The sequence below is a fragment of the Mus caroli genome, chromosome 1 (genome assembly GCF_900094665.2).
Source record: "Mus caroli chromosome 1, CAROLI_EIJ_v1.1, whole genome shotgun sequence".
Classification (NCBI taxonomy): domain Eukaryota; kingdom Metazoa; phylum Chordata; class Mammalia; order Rodentia; family Muridae; genus Mus; species Mus caroli.
Window position 1 is genome coordinate 123983091 of NC_034570.1, and position 16419 is coordinate 123999509.

At 42.2% G+C, this 16419-nt stretch overlaps 1 non-coding gene across 1 annotated transcript; it reads left to right on the forward strand.

The window, feature by feature from the left end:
* Window positions 1–7915: 7915 nt before the first annotated feature.
* On the forward strand, window positions 7916–7977 carry LOC115032402. The gene has a single exon (XR_003838076.1). It is a non-coding gene; the product is annotated as a U7 small nuclear RNA (small nuclear RNA).
* The last annotated feature ends 8442 nt before the right edge of the window (window positions 7978–16419 follow it).

The window sequence follows — 16419 nt, forward strand, 5'->3', positions numbered from 1 at the left end:
AAGTCCAAGAATCTGGTAGTTGCTGAGTCCCAGGAGGATGGCTGCTTCAGCTTGTCTTCTGTATAAGCTGGAATCCTGAAGAAGTAGGCTCCAGCAGATGTGCTGGCAAGTAAGTGCAAGCAGATGAAGAAGAGTGGGTCTTCTGTCTTCCAACCTTATGTAGCCTCCAGGAGGAGGAATGGTGTGCACCACGCCTGGATTTGGAATTTGCTCTGTCTTAGGCTGGCCTTGAACTCAGAGACCTGCTTTCCTCAGTCTTCTGGGATTAAAGGCTTGTACTCCATTGCATGAGCCTAAGCTTTTCATGGCCACTATGCCTCAAGATCTGAATCGAAGGTGTGTGTCATCCCATGTTGAGATCTGGGTCAGAAATTTTTGTCTTCCAGCCTCAAGATCTGGATCACAGGTGTGCCCTCCAGCTCTGGATTATAGTTCATTCCGGATGAAGTTAAGTTGACAGCCAGGAATAGCCATAACAATGTCCAAGGTGTGAAACACATCAACAGGAAGTCTTTGGTGTGTTTCATAAAATCCTCTTTGTTTTCCTTCTTTTCAGGGTGAGCTACTGGGACTTGAACCCAGAGATTCACACATATTAAGCATATGTTCTACCTCTAAACTACACCTCCATCCCTAAACCGTGTCCAGGTTTCCTAGTTATTTGGAAATTGGGGTAATGGCTATCTACCTCTTAGAATGTTGAGTAATATATATAAAGTATCTAGACACTGCGTGGCACAAGGTTACAGGCTATGACTCTATCATAGATGTCATCCATAAAATTCAAATAGATCTCAGCCATTTCTGAAAGGGACATACAGAAAGAAAGAAAGAAAGAAAGAAAGAAAGAAAGAAAGAAAGAAAGAAAGAAAGAAAGAAAGAGAGAAAGAAAGCTACTTCAAAGGAAGTTTAGGAGTGACATCATTGAAGAGACTTAAATGACCCGTAGCAGCTGGATTGAAGCAAGTGACAGATTTTCATTAGCCATACAACACAAGTAATCTGAGATCCATACAACTTGGAAGTATTTTGTTGATTGAAATTCTGCTTTAAAGGATTGGATTGATGGTCATCCTATTGTTCTTTGTTGCTTTGAGAAAACACAAGCGCACATTATATATTTATATTTAAGGTAGGACAAACCTTTGCAGACTTACAAAGCAAGAGGTTATGTTAGAATATCTCATTTTGTTTTGGTACATCTATTTATTATAACTAAATATGGTATAGTGGGAAGCCTGTTAGTCATGTCAAATGTATTATTATTATTATTTTACTTATTCACTTTACACCCCGCTCATTGCCCCCTCCTGTTTACCCCCTCCCACAATTCTTCCCCTGGTCCCTCCCCTTTCCTCTGAGCATGTGGGGACCCCTGGATATTCCCCAACCCTGGTCCATTAAGTCTCTGTGAGGCTAGGTGCATCCTCTCCTGAGGCCAGACACGGCAGCCCAACTAGAAAAACATACCCCATGTATAGGCAACAACTTTTGGGACAGCCCCGACTCCAGTTGTTAAGGGACCCACATGAAGACCAAGCTGCACACCTGCGTATGTCCTTTGGTTGGTGGTTCAGACTCTAAGAGTCCCAAAGGTCCAGGTTAGTTGACTCTGTTGGTCTTCCTGTGAGTTCCTATCCCCTGAAGGGCATATCCAAAATTTTATGTGAGAATTCTGATTCTGTTTGAGACAACCAAATCGATGAACCTATGTTCTCAACTGTAAGTGAACAGGGACAGCAATATGCATGGCTCTTCGCATTGCTATTGTGAGGAGTCAAGTGAATGAATCTCTGACATGCCTGTGCTGAACACATGACTGGCGTCAGTAAATCTGAATGAAGGGAGCGATGTGTTCACTCCCCCACATTGTAGGAGAAAAGCAGACTTGACCTACTAAACATGCTCCTTGAATAGAAATCTCAATTAGAATGAAGAACAAAGTCAGTCCTCACTAGTATTACATTTGCTAACTTGGTGGCTATGTATGGAAATAAAGATAAGAGTGTTACCGCGTGCTGTGTCCTTGTTAACACCCCGGTCAGTTTGGTCAACTGATGCTTTTCCCTATAGAGGCAAAAGTGCCAAGATGGATAGGTAAGACCAGAGTAGATGAATGTTTCTTTTTTCTATAAAAGCAGTTAAGTCTGAGAAATAAAAAGGTTTTTCCTTTTCTTTTCTTTCTTTCTTTCTTTTTTTTTTTTCCTTTTCTTTTAGGGTTTTCAAGACAGGGTTTCTCTGTGTAACACTGACTGTCCTGGATCCTGGAACTTGATCTGTAGACCAGGCTGGCTTCAGACTGAGAGATCCAGCTGCCTCTGCCTCTCAAGTGCTGGGACTAAAGGCCTGCGCCACCACTGCCCCTGCAGTTTCTCTTTTTCTTAACAGTGAAAGATTTGTAGATCATCGCAGAAAATAAATTGTTAAGTATGACCTTTTACTCTGTTAAAAGTTAGGAGTCATTTTTAAGCCTTTTTTTTTTTTTTTTTTTTTTTTTGAGACTGAGTCTCATGTAGTTGGGGCTGGCCAGCCTCCAATTCACTGTTGTAGCCAAAGATACCCTGACCTTCTGACCTCTTGCCTCCACCTCCCTAGAAACACATTTTAAAACAACATTTAAACATCAAATGAATAATGAGTTATCAAGTTTTGGGAGTGCCATTCTAAGATTCAGCATACCGAGTGGAACATTTAGAAGGGCAAAGCACTCTAAGGACTCGAAGGGTTATAATTTTAATCACTGTATTTTTATTTCAATGTCATTACAAATGTTTCTTTTTTAATGCAATTTTCTTCTTCCTTTTCTTTTGGAGAATAACACTTCCACTCAGTGCTATCCTGACAAGAAATCAAGTTCTTTTGGATTGGGAGTAAACTATGCAAATCATCATCAAAGAGATTGGCTGGAGTGTTGATGATGTCACAATCCCACCACCTAAGCCTAAGGTTCTTATTGGCTCTTGCAGGAGCCAGGGAGCACTGGGAAGATTCTATATTATTCCACAAATCCAGAAAGCCCTGAGCTTATCTAAATTTTGCATTTTTTTCTGATTTCTGCAAAATGTACCCAGAACGTTTTACAAGTAAGTCTGTGTAGCCCTTTAAAACAATTCCTTTACAATCCATCAAATAAAGCTCTCATGTTTTACTACCGGCCACTTTATTCTTAGACACCAAGAATTGTCTCAGTTTTCTTGCTTTTAGCTGAAATGCCTACAGAAAATATAGATACAGATACAATTTCCTCCATGGCACAGACCCTCTTAAAGTTAACTGTATTCCAGAGGACTAGGCAAGACCAGTGTTCTCACAGTAGCTCCGAGATCCCAATGTCTGCCTCACTCCTAGGGCTGGAGTATTTCCTCTCTACAGCACAAAGCGGAAAGTTCTCATGTCTTCTTTCAGATGGGATTCATCTTTATTTGGGAAACTGGGTGTTCCTCAGCAATAGGAGAAAAGTCGTGATAATCACGTGACCTGAGAAGATCGGTGAAGCATAAGCCTTGGTTGTACTGCTCTATGGAAGCTGGGATGGTAAATGGCTTTCTCATCTCTAGAGAGAACCCACATAACGTTTTCGGACAACCGGTTTCCTAAAAGCTTAAAATTCTAAACCTTAAAACAAAAGAAAAGGGGGTTGAGGAGGTTGTATGCTTGGCATACAAGCAAGAGTGCACCTACATAACAAGCCTATATGACAGCACATACTGAGGAGGCGGAGCCAGGAGGAGCCAAATTTGTGAGGTCCAGATTCAGTGAGAGACCCTGTCTCAAAAACAAGGTGAAGAGTCGAGTGAATGGGGCCTGTGAAATGCCCATGCAGGTCACATGACTAGTGTCCTTCAACCCTGAGTGAAGCAAGCTGAGTGAGCAAGACAGCTGCCAAGCCTGATGACCTGAATTCAATCCCCAGCATTCACATGGTGGTAGGAAAGAACAAACTCCTGAAGGTTATCCTCTGACCTTTACACATGTGCGCACACGTTTGAGTATATACACACACACACACACACACACACACACACACACACACACACACACACGCATGTGCACAGGCACCCAAGTGTGTGTGCTTGTGAAACACACACAAATAAAAAGAGAAAACACTGATTTTGCACAGAAGGGTTTTACTGCTGTGAAGAGATACCATGACCAAGGCAATGCCCCCCCCCCTTTTTTTAAAAAAGTAATTCATTATTATATTTTAAATTTTATGTGCATTGTTGTTTTGCCTGCATGTATATCTGTTACAGATTTGAGCTGGCATATGGGTGTTGGGAATTGAACCCAGGTCCTGTGGAAGAGTATTCAGTGCTCTCAACCTGAGAAGCCATCCCTCCAGCCTGAAGGCAACTCATAAAAGACAACATTTAATTGGAGCTAGCTTATAGGTTCAGAGAGTCAGTCCATCAAGGTAGGGGCATGGCAGTGTCCAGGCAGGCATGGTGCAGGAGGAGCTGAGAGTTTTACATCTTGTTCCAAAGACAAACAGGAGAAGACTGGCTTCTGGGAAGCTAGGACCAGGGCATTAATGTCCACACCCACAGTGGCACATTTACTCCAACAAGGCCACACCTCCTAATAGTGCCACTCCCTGAGCCAAGTGTATACAAACGATCACACCAGTTATTGACTTTGCATCAGGGGATGGAAGTTGAAATCTGTTCTGGATACTCTCTGTGGTCCTTTCAGGGTTACTAGGAAGAGTCAGTGTCTGTCACTTAAACTAACTAGAAACCCTCGAAACATATTCTTATTCAATCCTCCCAACAGCCCTGTGAGGTAAGAATTCTGCCTGCTCTACAGGAAGAAGCAGCTCATGGGATTATATAGCGTTTACTCACCCTTTCCAAAGCCTAGATCTCAACTGGTCCCGACTGCATCTGAGCCACTTTCATGGCAAAGGATTTGCCTATGAATATTGGCCAGCAGTTCAACATGTTTATCTATACTTATTAAAATGTGTATTTGAAAAACGTATCACTGCAAAGGATTTCCGTGGTGCCTGTGGAGGCTAAAACAATAAAAGACACTTAAAGTCCAGTCGTGGGAAATGAAGCACAAATCAAACATGCAATAACACTGGTGAGATGGCTCAGTGGTTAAGAGCACTGACCGATCTTCTGAGGGTCCTGAGTTCAAATCCCAGCAACCACATGGTGGCTCACAACCATCCGTAATGAGATCTGATGCCCTCTTCTGGTATGTCTGAAGACAGCCACAGCCGGGCAGTGTTGGTGTACGCCTTTAATCCCAACACTAGGGAGGCAGAGGCAGGTGGACCAGCCTGATCTCGAACATGAAGACAGCCACAGTGTACTTACATATAATAATAAATAAATCTTTATTTTATAACAATAAATAAATCTTTGGGCCATAGTAAGCAGGGGCTGGAGCCTGAGTGAGTGAGGCTAAAGCGAGCAGAGGTCCTGAGTTCAATTCCCAGCAACCACATGAAGGCTCAAAACCATCTGTACAGCTACAGTGTACTCATATACATAAAATAAATAAATAAATCTTTTTTTTTAAATAACACAAGATTAAAGATCCAGTGTCTGTCTGCATGCTGAATGGGAGATTTGTGCCGAAGTCTAGAAGAGAGACAGATTGCTATGATGGATCAAAGACATTAAACCATCACAAGAGCTAAAAAGATAAGATGTTGCCTGGGACAATCCTAATTCTACTAGGTAAGAACTACCTGTAGTGTCTTAAAAATAAAATCACTCACTATTTGATCTCTTGGATACTATCAAGGGTTTGTAGCCTATTGGTGATAGAAAAATGCTTTTTCTTCATTTTATTTCTCTGTATAAGAGAGTGTTTCTCAAAGTGTGGTTTATGAATTAATAGCATAAATACATCGGAATTTGGTTATATTTGTGATTCTCAGGCTTCATCCTGGAATTTCTAGAGATGGAATCTGAAAATTTGCTTTTTGGAGAAATAGCCCAAGGGATATTTACATTGAAGTTTGAGAAGTACTCACGTAGGGGAAGACTTGGCTGGTCATTCAGCGACGCATCTGTGTGTTAAATGAGCACTTACTGGATGCCTGTCACACACTGTCATTTTGTCTGTAAAGCAAAGTTTGCAGGAAACAGTGTAGCTCTCATGTCACAGAATCTGAGGCCGAAGCCTAAGGAAGACTGAACCTTGTCCTAGGCCACCTGCTCACCTGGGGAGATGGCCAAACTGGTTCTGCTTACTATCCATGTTCCCACAACGCCTACTGTACAGTCACCTAGAATGTATGTATGTATCATATGAGTCCTACTATGTGCTGTATGATTCAGATCTAAACCTTTCCATAACTTCAGATGGGACTCTTGCCTTGTATGATATTAATATGCAGTCTCCAATAACCTTCCACCAATTTGAGAAAAAAGAGCCTTTCCCCATTTTATATCTCCCTGTAGAACCTGAAGGCATTTCTAGCGCTGCCAGGACTTCCTTTAATTGATATAGTTTATCCCAACCACTCAGCACCCAGTTTGGAATGGAAAACACACACACACACACACACACACACACACACACACACACAGAGTCTTTATTTCTAAAAGACACTACACCTTTTTCTTTTCTTTTGGATAATGGAGAGATGCTATCTGATTGAAGAAGATGATGTCAGTTTCTTAGGGGTTGAGGGATGAGGAACTTCTGTTGATTTTATGACTTAATCAACTTAATCAAGGAATCTGTCTTGGGAGTTGGGATCATACCATCCCATATGAGATCTTATTCTGGAGTATGCATATTTGTGCCATAAACCATCTTCAGGGAACATTATAAAGCCCCAAGGCATGCCCATGCAGCAGAGGGACTCCACCCTGCCTTGCCTTACAGCACCCATGAAGGGCTGGTGCAGGAAGATAGTACTCTCTTTTGAGATACAGTGACACAGAATGGTCTGCTTGGAGGAAGGGTTGATAATTTTAGCTAGAGTCTTGTTGATCCTTGTAATCTTTCACCTAGTGATACCTCCAGGGAATTTATCTCAGGGAAATAATGCAAAAGAAGAAAATCAGCAATGGGAGCAACAACAAAACTATTTATAGACACATTATTTATTATAATAAAAACTCTGAAACAGCCTAAAAGAAACAGAAAGATGAGTAGCTATGGCAATGGTGTGAAAGAATAGTTTGCTGCTGTTAAGGAGAAAATATTAAGTATATAGGGGTGGTATGGGAGTGGGGGAATTGCCCAGTCTGGATGGCAGGAAACAGTTCCTGCCCCTGGAGCAGAGCCAATAGGGTGTGGGCCTCCACAAATATTGACGATTGCTGTGAATGTATGTCTTATTTGTATAATAATGTTCATAATTTATTTTATGTTTCTCCTTCAGGAAATGTTCTCCCTGCAAAGGTTAATGACTCCATCATCATCAGAAACAGCACATGTCTGGGAGTAGAGGGTGTGTCTAATGTCCTTAGCAAAATGGTAAACTATTCTGTGACCTTAAGGCTGTGGGAAATAACTCTGAAAGCATGAGTTCAAAAACATATAATTTCTCAATATGCAAAATATATGGAAGCAGTATAAATTAAATGAAGGGCTTCACAGACGCAGATCTAGAAGAACAGAGGCAGCTGTGCTATGAGACAGCTTGTCAGAAAGATATTGAGGAAGGAGATAAAGAGATTTGGGGAGTGGTGTCCACAGGGCAAGATTCCACCCAGCTAAGTTAACTGTTTGTGCATATGAGGGCAAGCAGATCTCTGAACTCATTTGCCATGGTTTTGTTTGTTTGTTTTAAATGTATTTACTGTCTTTTTCTAAGAATCAAGAGGCTAATTCTGATTTATGATATAATCAAAAGGGAATCTGGAGTAAAAGACTGAATTGATATGTAACCAAAAGACTGGGTTTGGTCTGTAAGAGAGAGTTACCCAGAGAGAATTGCTTGGAGAGCTAACACAGCTCCTTTAGAATTTTTCTAGCAGTATTTCTGATTTTGGTTGGAAAATCCAAGAATTTTTTCTAGCAGCTTTTCTGACTTTGGTCAGAAAATCTATAAGCTATCCAGAGAGCTTTTAGAATTTTTTTTCTACCATGAAAGAGCTGTGTCTAGGAGAACTGTCTCAAGCAGAAAGCTATCTCTAGCAGACTACAGAGCCAAGAGCTATCTACAGAGAGCTGTCTAGGGAACTATCTCAAACAGATTACAAGGCTGTCATCTTGCACCCCATCATTTGACTTCAAGTCATTTCTTTCACTGCTCCCAAACACACCTTCCTCAGGACAGCCTCTCCAAGCAGAGCCTGGTCCTTGGCTGGAAATCTACCTTTAGAGGCTCATAAAATGGTTCAGTGTTTGCTCCTCTTGAAGAGGATCCAAGTTCAGTTTCCAGCATCTACATGGCAGCTCACAATCACCTGTAACTTCAATCCAAGGGGATCTTCCCTCTTCTGGCCTCTATGGACACCAAGAATACACACCATGCACATACAAACAGGAAAGATATATGCAGGGTATAGTGTCACATGCCTTTATTCCCAGCACTTGGGAGGCCAAGGCAGGTAGATCTCCATGAGTTCGAGGCCAGCTTGGTCTACGTAGTGAGTTCCAGAATAGCCAGAGCTACATATGAGGCCCTGTCTCTAATATAACCAAACCAACCAACTAACCAAACAAAACCCCAAAACCGAGTAAACAGACATAAAATAATAAAATTAAAATTAAAAAAGCAACCTTTAAGAATGTAAAGTAACAGCATTAAAATAAAACCTTGTGTTGAGTTGGAAGAAAGGCTTTGAGACCAGACAAACCTATATGATTAGCTATGTGTGTTTAGACCAATCATTTAACCTGAGTCTCAATTTTCTCAAACAGGGCTAAAAATATTCAGGGTCATTGTAGGATTAATGACATAAACTATGTGGATAAAATTTGGGTAAACCATGGATAAGAATAGAGAGTTCTAAGAAATAATCATGGTTTATGCTCATGGTTTATGTGACTGACTGTTGGAAACTTATTTGTAGTGTTTTTTTTTTCTCTGATGTCTTAAATGTAATACTATACTTCCTCCCTTTATTCCTTTACCCTTAGACATCTTCGTACACCTTGTTTAAAAGTGTGTTCATATGATCTGGATACTTACCTGTAGGGATCAGTAAGTAGTGTTCTGAGAATGTACTAGATCAGTCCTGAGGGTGACATGACCCCAATACAGGCACAGGTGAACATGGCTTTAGGTGCTATGCTCCGGTTTTTAGTGGTTTGTCAGTTGGAAGTCTCTCTTGCTTTGAGGTTTAGGGTTAAGAATATCCTCAGAACAGGTAGCACACACTAGCTGCCCTGACACATATACAGCAGAGGACTGCCTGGTCTAGCCTCAGTGAGAGAAGATGTGCTAACCGTTGAGAAACTTTGAGATCCCAGGGAGAGGGAAGGCCTGGTGGAGGTGAGGAGGACATCTTCTTGGAGACAGGGGGAGGAGGAATGGGATGAGGAACTGTGGAAGGGTGGACCAGGAGGGGGGTAATGACTGTACTGTAAACAAATAAAAGTAATAATAAAAATAAAATGTCCTCATGACCATGTGTCTCTCATCTCCCTTTGCTTTAGAAGCTGAACCCTCTTCTCCATCAAAACATCTCCTTGCAGGACTAAGGTTAGGAGACATGGGAGCCAGGAGATAAACCAAAACATTGAATCAATTTATATTGAGTATGCCATTTGGGCCAACAATATTTCTCAGCTATGGATAGATACTCATTTGAAATATGTTTCAGAAGTCAGATTTCAAAATCTTCTAGAAACCTTCAGCATGATAGTATTGAAAAGATTGCTAATAAATCTAGCACAGCGATACACACACTCAAGAAAACTGAGACATTGTGAATTTGAGGCCAGTTTAGGCAACATAGTAAGGCTCTATTAAAAAAAAAAAAGAAAAAAAGAAAAAAATTGTAGATTTTTAATCCAACAATATGGCTGCTCTGACAAGGGATCATATCCAAAGACCTTATAGTTCTGTGTAATCTGACTGGAATACAAACATGTTTAATCCCAGGAGACAGAGGCAAGCAGATCTCTTGAGTTCAAGGCCAGCCTGGTATAGAGCAAGTTTCATGTGAAGAAAAGCTTAGGTCCAGGTGTGGTGGTACACGCCTTAATCCCAGCACTCAGGAGACACAAGCACACAGATCTCTGAATTCTAGTGGGTCAGTTCTGTTGACTCAATTGAGTTCAGTTCAGTCAGATGAGTGGAGTTGAGTTGATGCAGTTCAGACAGGTTGCAGAGAGAGCAAGCTAGACACGGATGAAGGCAAAAAGAGCCCGAGAACGAGAAGGATTAGAACAGAAGATTAGAACAGATTGCCTGAGTCAGTTCTAGGCCAAGCAGAGCAATTCACTCAAAAGCTGAGAGAAGCCCATTTGAATCAGTCAGCTTGGAGAGGAGTTTGAGACAGAACAGCTGAGTTGAACCAGCCAACCAAAATTCAGAAAGTACTAGAAAGGGTGAGCTTAGTCATCAGTAAGCTTTTGAAACAACAATTACTTCTGGCAAATTAAAGATAGCTTTACAAAAAAAAAAATCTAAAGAAAAGGAAGGAAGGAGGAAGGGACATTGCTAGGTTTTCGTTTATCCATCTTTCTCCATACAGGAGTAACTTTGAGAGCATATAACTTAGATAGCATTTACCTTAGATGCCTTAGTTAGGGTTTTACTTCTGTGAACTGACACCACGACCAAGGGACCTCTTATAAGGACAACATTTAATTGGGGCTGGCTTACAGGTTCAGAGTTCAGTCCATTGTCATCAAGGCAGGGAGCATGGCAACACTCAGGGAGCATAGCACAGGAGGAGCTAATAGTTCAACATCTTGTTCCAAAGGCAAACAGGAGAAGAACTGACTTCCAGGCAGTTAGAACAAGGGTCTTAAAGCCCATGCCCACAGTGACACACTTCTTCCAACAAGGCCAAACCTACTCAAACAAGGCCACACCCCCTAATAGTGCCATTCCCTGGGCCAAGCATATTCAAACCACCACATTAGGTAAAGAAATAAAGATGGTATATTGGCTACTTTTCTGTTGCTGTGATAAAATAGCATGACCAAAAGCAACTCCAGGAAGACACTCCAGAGTGATGGAGTTTATGGCGGTAGGCAGGCATGGCAACAGGCAAAAAGAGTCAGAAGCTTTTGGATCACACCTCCATCCACACAGGAGAAGCAGAGAGGGATCAAGTGGGAGGTGGGATGAAAGCTCTAATCCCTCAGAGCCTGTCTCCCTGAGGAGATTGCTCCAGCAAAAGCCCCACTCCTTAGCACCACCAACAGCGAACCAAGTGTTCAAAGACAGGAGCCTACAAGAAACGTTTCTCATTCAGACAGATGGATTCGACTGAACTGTCAAGTAACACGGTAAAGAAGCATATACCAATTTATGTTTATTTATTTTTAATATTTAGGTGAACGTATATCTGTGTGAGTTTATACTCACCAGTCACATGCAGATGTCCTCAGAGGCCAAAGGGTGATAGAACTCCTGGAACTGGATTTACAGGCAGTTGTGAGCCACTTGACATGGATGCTGGGAACCACTTGGTGGGTGGGGTTCTCCTACCCACCACACCATCTCCTCAGCACCAGTATATAACCAGTTAGACTGGGAAAGGCAATACGAGTACACTGATACTGCTGATGGAAAGTGAATCACGGCCCAGCTCTGTGCAGGGGCACTACTAAAAATTTTGGGACAGTTATTCTTTTTTTTTTATTAGGTATTTTCTTCATTTACATTTCAAATGCTATCCTAAAAGTCCCCCATACCCCCCCCACTTTCCTACCCACCCACTCCCACTTCTTGGTTCTGGTGTTCCCCTGTACTGAGGCATATAAAGTTTGCAAGACCAAGGGGCCTCTCTTCCCAATGATGGCCGACTAGGCCATCTTCTGTTAAAACTGCAGCTAGAGACACGAGCTCTGGGGGTACTGGTTAGTCCATATTGTTGTTCCACCTATAGGGTTGCAGACCCCTTCAGCTCCTTGGGCCAGTTATTCTAATCAAAACAAAAGAAAAAAAAAACCTTTTGGAAAATCTTGTTCTTCCACTTGGCAGTAAAATAAAAATGATCTCTGTTTAAGGTTGTACCAAATTCTCTTTAATTGATTGCCTCCCTTCCCCAGACTCCACAGTCTCACAGCCAGGGCAGCCACTGATGAAATATTCAGCATCAGGATGGTACTTGATGTATAATTAAGTGGGATGCATTTAGCAGTTCAATGTTATAGATCTTTAATCCTCAGACTAATAAATATTCATGTAGACAATTCCATAAGCAAAACCAAAATAGTCTTAGAAATACTACCCTCTTTGAAAAGAATATATAATCCTGAATGAGCATAGTTGTGACAGAAGACATTACACACGCCAAGAAAGGGCTGATGGCTTTGCCCATTATGACATTTAACTTTAGCAATGCTGTGGATTAAGTACTACTGAAGAAAAGAATTTAAAATGACAAGCCGGCGTCTTGGACAATTTACTAATAAATTTGCTTAGAAAATATTAAGTTGGGGCTGGAGAGATGGCTCAGCGTTTAAGAGCACTGGCTGCTCTTTCAGAGGTCCTGAGTTCAATTCTCAGCAACCACATGGTGGCTCACAACCATCTGTAATGGGATCCAATGCCTTCTTCTTGTGTGTCTGATGACAGTGACAGTGTACTTGCATACATAAAATAAATAAATACATCTTTTAAAATAAATTTAAAAATATTAAGTCTCACAGCAGCAGAATTTGCCTGAGCAACCATTGGCTCCGACACAGCTCTAAGAAGCAGCAGTATACTAACCAAACCTCTTAGGAACCACGGGGGGGTATGGAAAGTGAAGACTTGTACTTCTAAGATAATTAGAACTTAGCTTCACTTAGCTCACCCAGGGCTGCATGCACTTGAGGATCCCTTCTCATCAGAATGGAAATCAAATGGAGGATGACCTTGGCTGCTGGCAGCCCAGAGAACAAACCGAGTGTGTTTAATAGAAAGCTGCAGCAAGTGCGTCTCAGCCCAGCGAGTGTACGCGAAAGATAACCGAAACTACAGTCTCTTTCTGTTTCTGTAAAACCCACCCAATTGCTCTGAGAATGGAACTTGGGGCAGGAACCTGAAAAGCCACCTACAGATGAAAGCATGTGTAACAGCTCAACTTTCTCTTCGTGGCCAGAATCCCACAGGCATTAGCCAGGATCAGGGCGTGTACCTCTAGTAACGAGTCCTCCTTACTAATCTGTGACGTACTTGGTGTGACTTCTTACTGGGTAGGCTTGATTCTGCCATTACATTCCTGGCCCTCCTAAACAATAACTCCTAGAGCTCTGTGAAGCCAAGTGACTTGCTTAAGATGACGAAATAAGCAAGCGTCCCAGTCAAGACAGGTCAGTCTCTCTGATCCCATTGCTTTTCTCTAAATAGTTTACAAGATATTTATTTTTAAACAATAAAATATTCTATGGCTCACGTCATCCTCCCAAAACCCCGTGAGGTTGAATACTGTTAAAGCAACCTCCCTTCCATTTTTAAAAAGATTTATTTATTTATTTTATGTATATGAGTACACTGTAGCTGTCCTCAGACATATCAGAAGAGGGCATCGGGTCCCATTACAGATGGTTGTGAACCACCCTGTGGCTGCTGGGAATTGAACTCATGACCTCTGAAAGAGAAGCCAGTGCTCTTAACCACTGAGCCATCTTCCCAGCCCCTCCCTTCCAATTTTTTTTTTTTTTTTTTTTTTTTTTTTTTTTTTTTTTTTTTTTTTTTTTTTTTTTTTTTTGGTTTTTCAAGACAGGGTTTCTCTGTGTAGCCCTGGCTGTCCTGGCACTCACTTTGTAGACCAGGCTGGCCTCGAACTCAGAAATCCGCCTGCCTCTGCCTCCCGAGTGCTGGGATTAAAGGCGTGCGCCACCACGCCCGGCTCCAATTTTTAAAGGGAGGCTAGGATGTACTTTGATTGACACTCTCAGAGGTCTCAGTCAGGACTTTATGCATGTGAGGCAGACACTTTTCTGAGTTACCTCTCCAGCCAGCTCAGCTGCCTCCAGCTTTCCATAGGAAACAGTCCATGTTTCTGGAATCTCCAACTCCCTTGGGTATCCATTGCAACTTAGGCCTCACTCTCACAGCATTACAGGCCACCTGCTATGGGCTGCCTGCAGGGATCCTGACCTTTTGGCTATTCCCAGCCTCCCAAGCCTTCCTTTGAAAAGAAAGGGAGTCATTATACAGTCATAGAAGCCTCCATGCCCTTCTAATTGCATTCTGCATGCCTATACAACCAGCATCATGTGGATGATGCCCCTGCCTGTTGTTGAATCAAACTCTAGCTGAGCTCCTTAGACCATAGCTGCATTTGCTTCTGAGAGCCTGGTCAGCTGAGCATCATAAAAAGAATCTGGAGAAACAGCATCTTAAGTGGCTCTGTTGGTGCTAGACACTCTGGAGGCACTATCATCTCTAGAAAGTTTTTTTTTTTTTTAAGTGACTTGGCTTTTTTTCTGCCCTTCAACCTGCAATGGGTAGGGCCAATTCCCGAGAAGCCTTCATGGCATCTTTCTTGATGCAAAGTTTGTGGCTTTTCTTCTCATGGCATTATTTTTCTTTCTTTTAGAAATCATGCCTTCCTTAACTTTATGTAGGCCAAACTGTAAGTTTCTATGCCTTTTTTCTTTCAAATAGGATCACATGTAACCTACATTTTTGAAGCTGTTATGTGGCTATGGATGACCTTAAACTTCTGATACACCCACCTCTACCTCCAGGGTTCTAGGATTACAGGCATGTACTACCATGCTGATTTTTGGAGCAGTACCGAGGATAGAATCTGAGCTTCATGCATGCTAGACAAGCATCTCTTCAACTGAACTACATCTCCAATCTGCTGTGCTGCTTAGCGCTCTGATTCTTACTGTAAACCATCAAAAAGAAACCATCAATAATAATGTGCTTGTCATTTCCTCTGCCAGGTTAATTAACCAATCACCTTAAAACCCAGGCTCTCTCAAATAACTCCCTTTCTAGAAGGTAACTATTAATGGTCTCTAGTCCTTATCTCTCTACATCGGACCTCATAAGCAAGTCTACGTTACCCAAATTCCTATCAGTATTCTGATTTTCTGAGGTCCGACCTGAATCGTCATTAAGCTTAGTGTTGTAGTTACTGTTCTAATGCTGTGTGAAGACACCCTGAGCAAGGCAACTTATGAAAGGAAGCATTTAATTGGAGTGCTTGCTTACAGTTCCAGAGGGTTAGTCTGTGATCATCATGGTGGAGAGAGAGCATGGTGGCAAGGAGGCAGGCATGCTGGAATAGCAACTAAAAGCTTACATACAGAACTGCAGGCAGCAGCAGGCAGGCAAGGAGAGGTGAAGCAGGGGAGGCAGGAGGGAGAGAGGAAGAGGGAGGGAGGGAGGGGAGAGAGAGAGAGAGAGAGAGAGAGAGAGAGAGGGAGAGAGAGAGAGAGAGACTCCTGGTTGGACTCTTGAAACCTCAAGACCTCCTCCAGCAAGACCACACCCCCTAACCCTTCCTAAACAGTCCATTAGCTGGAATCCGAACAGTCAAATGTGTGAGCCTATGGAGTCATTCTCATTCAAGCCACCACACTCTGCTTAAGCATTTTAGGCTTTCTTTAGCCCACTTCCCCAAACTTTTCTAAGTCTCACCCACAAGTTTATCCACAAGTTCCTTCTATGGTGTTCAAATCTAGTCACAGCAATGACCCTGCTTCTCTGGTTTTAATTTTTTGTTAATATTTTCAGCTGTGCCAAACATAGTCAAGGGAAGACTTTTTTTTTTTTTTTCTGAAATCCATTAAGAGTTTCAAAGGTTTCAGCCTACAACCCTACCTCTGATGGCTTTGGCCACTTAGTGAGGTACAACATCAGAATGGGCAAGAGCCTGAGGCAGAGGCTACTCATGGTAGACAGAAAGAGCAATCCTTTCTTCTATCTTTTAAAAAAATATTTACTTTTGTATGTATATGAGTGTTTTGCCTCCATGTATGTATGTGTATCATATGTGTGCCAGGTACCCATGGAGGCGAGAAGGTGTCCAGTCTCCTGGAACTCGAGTTGTAAGCAATTGTCAGCTGCTTTGCAGGTGCTGGGAATCAAACCCAGGTCTTCTACATGAGCAGTCAGTACCTTTAGCCACTGAGCCACCTCTCCAGGCCTTAGATCTTCTCTTTCAAAGGCTATTATCACAGGACTAGCATTATTTCCTAGGTTTATCATCGCTATCATCTCAATTACTGTGGCTGTTGGTTTGAAAGTCTGCTTGCCACAAATTCGAGTCACCTCAGTAGGGAGCAGCACCCAAGGAATTGTCCTGATGGCCTTAAAAGATGTGGGCTAAGTAGGGCGTGGTGGCATACGCCTTTAATCCCAGCACTCGGGAG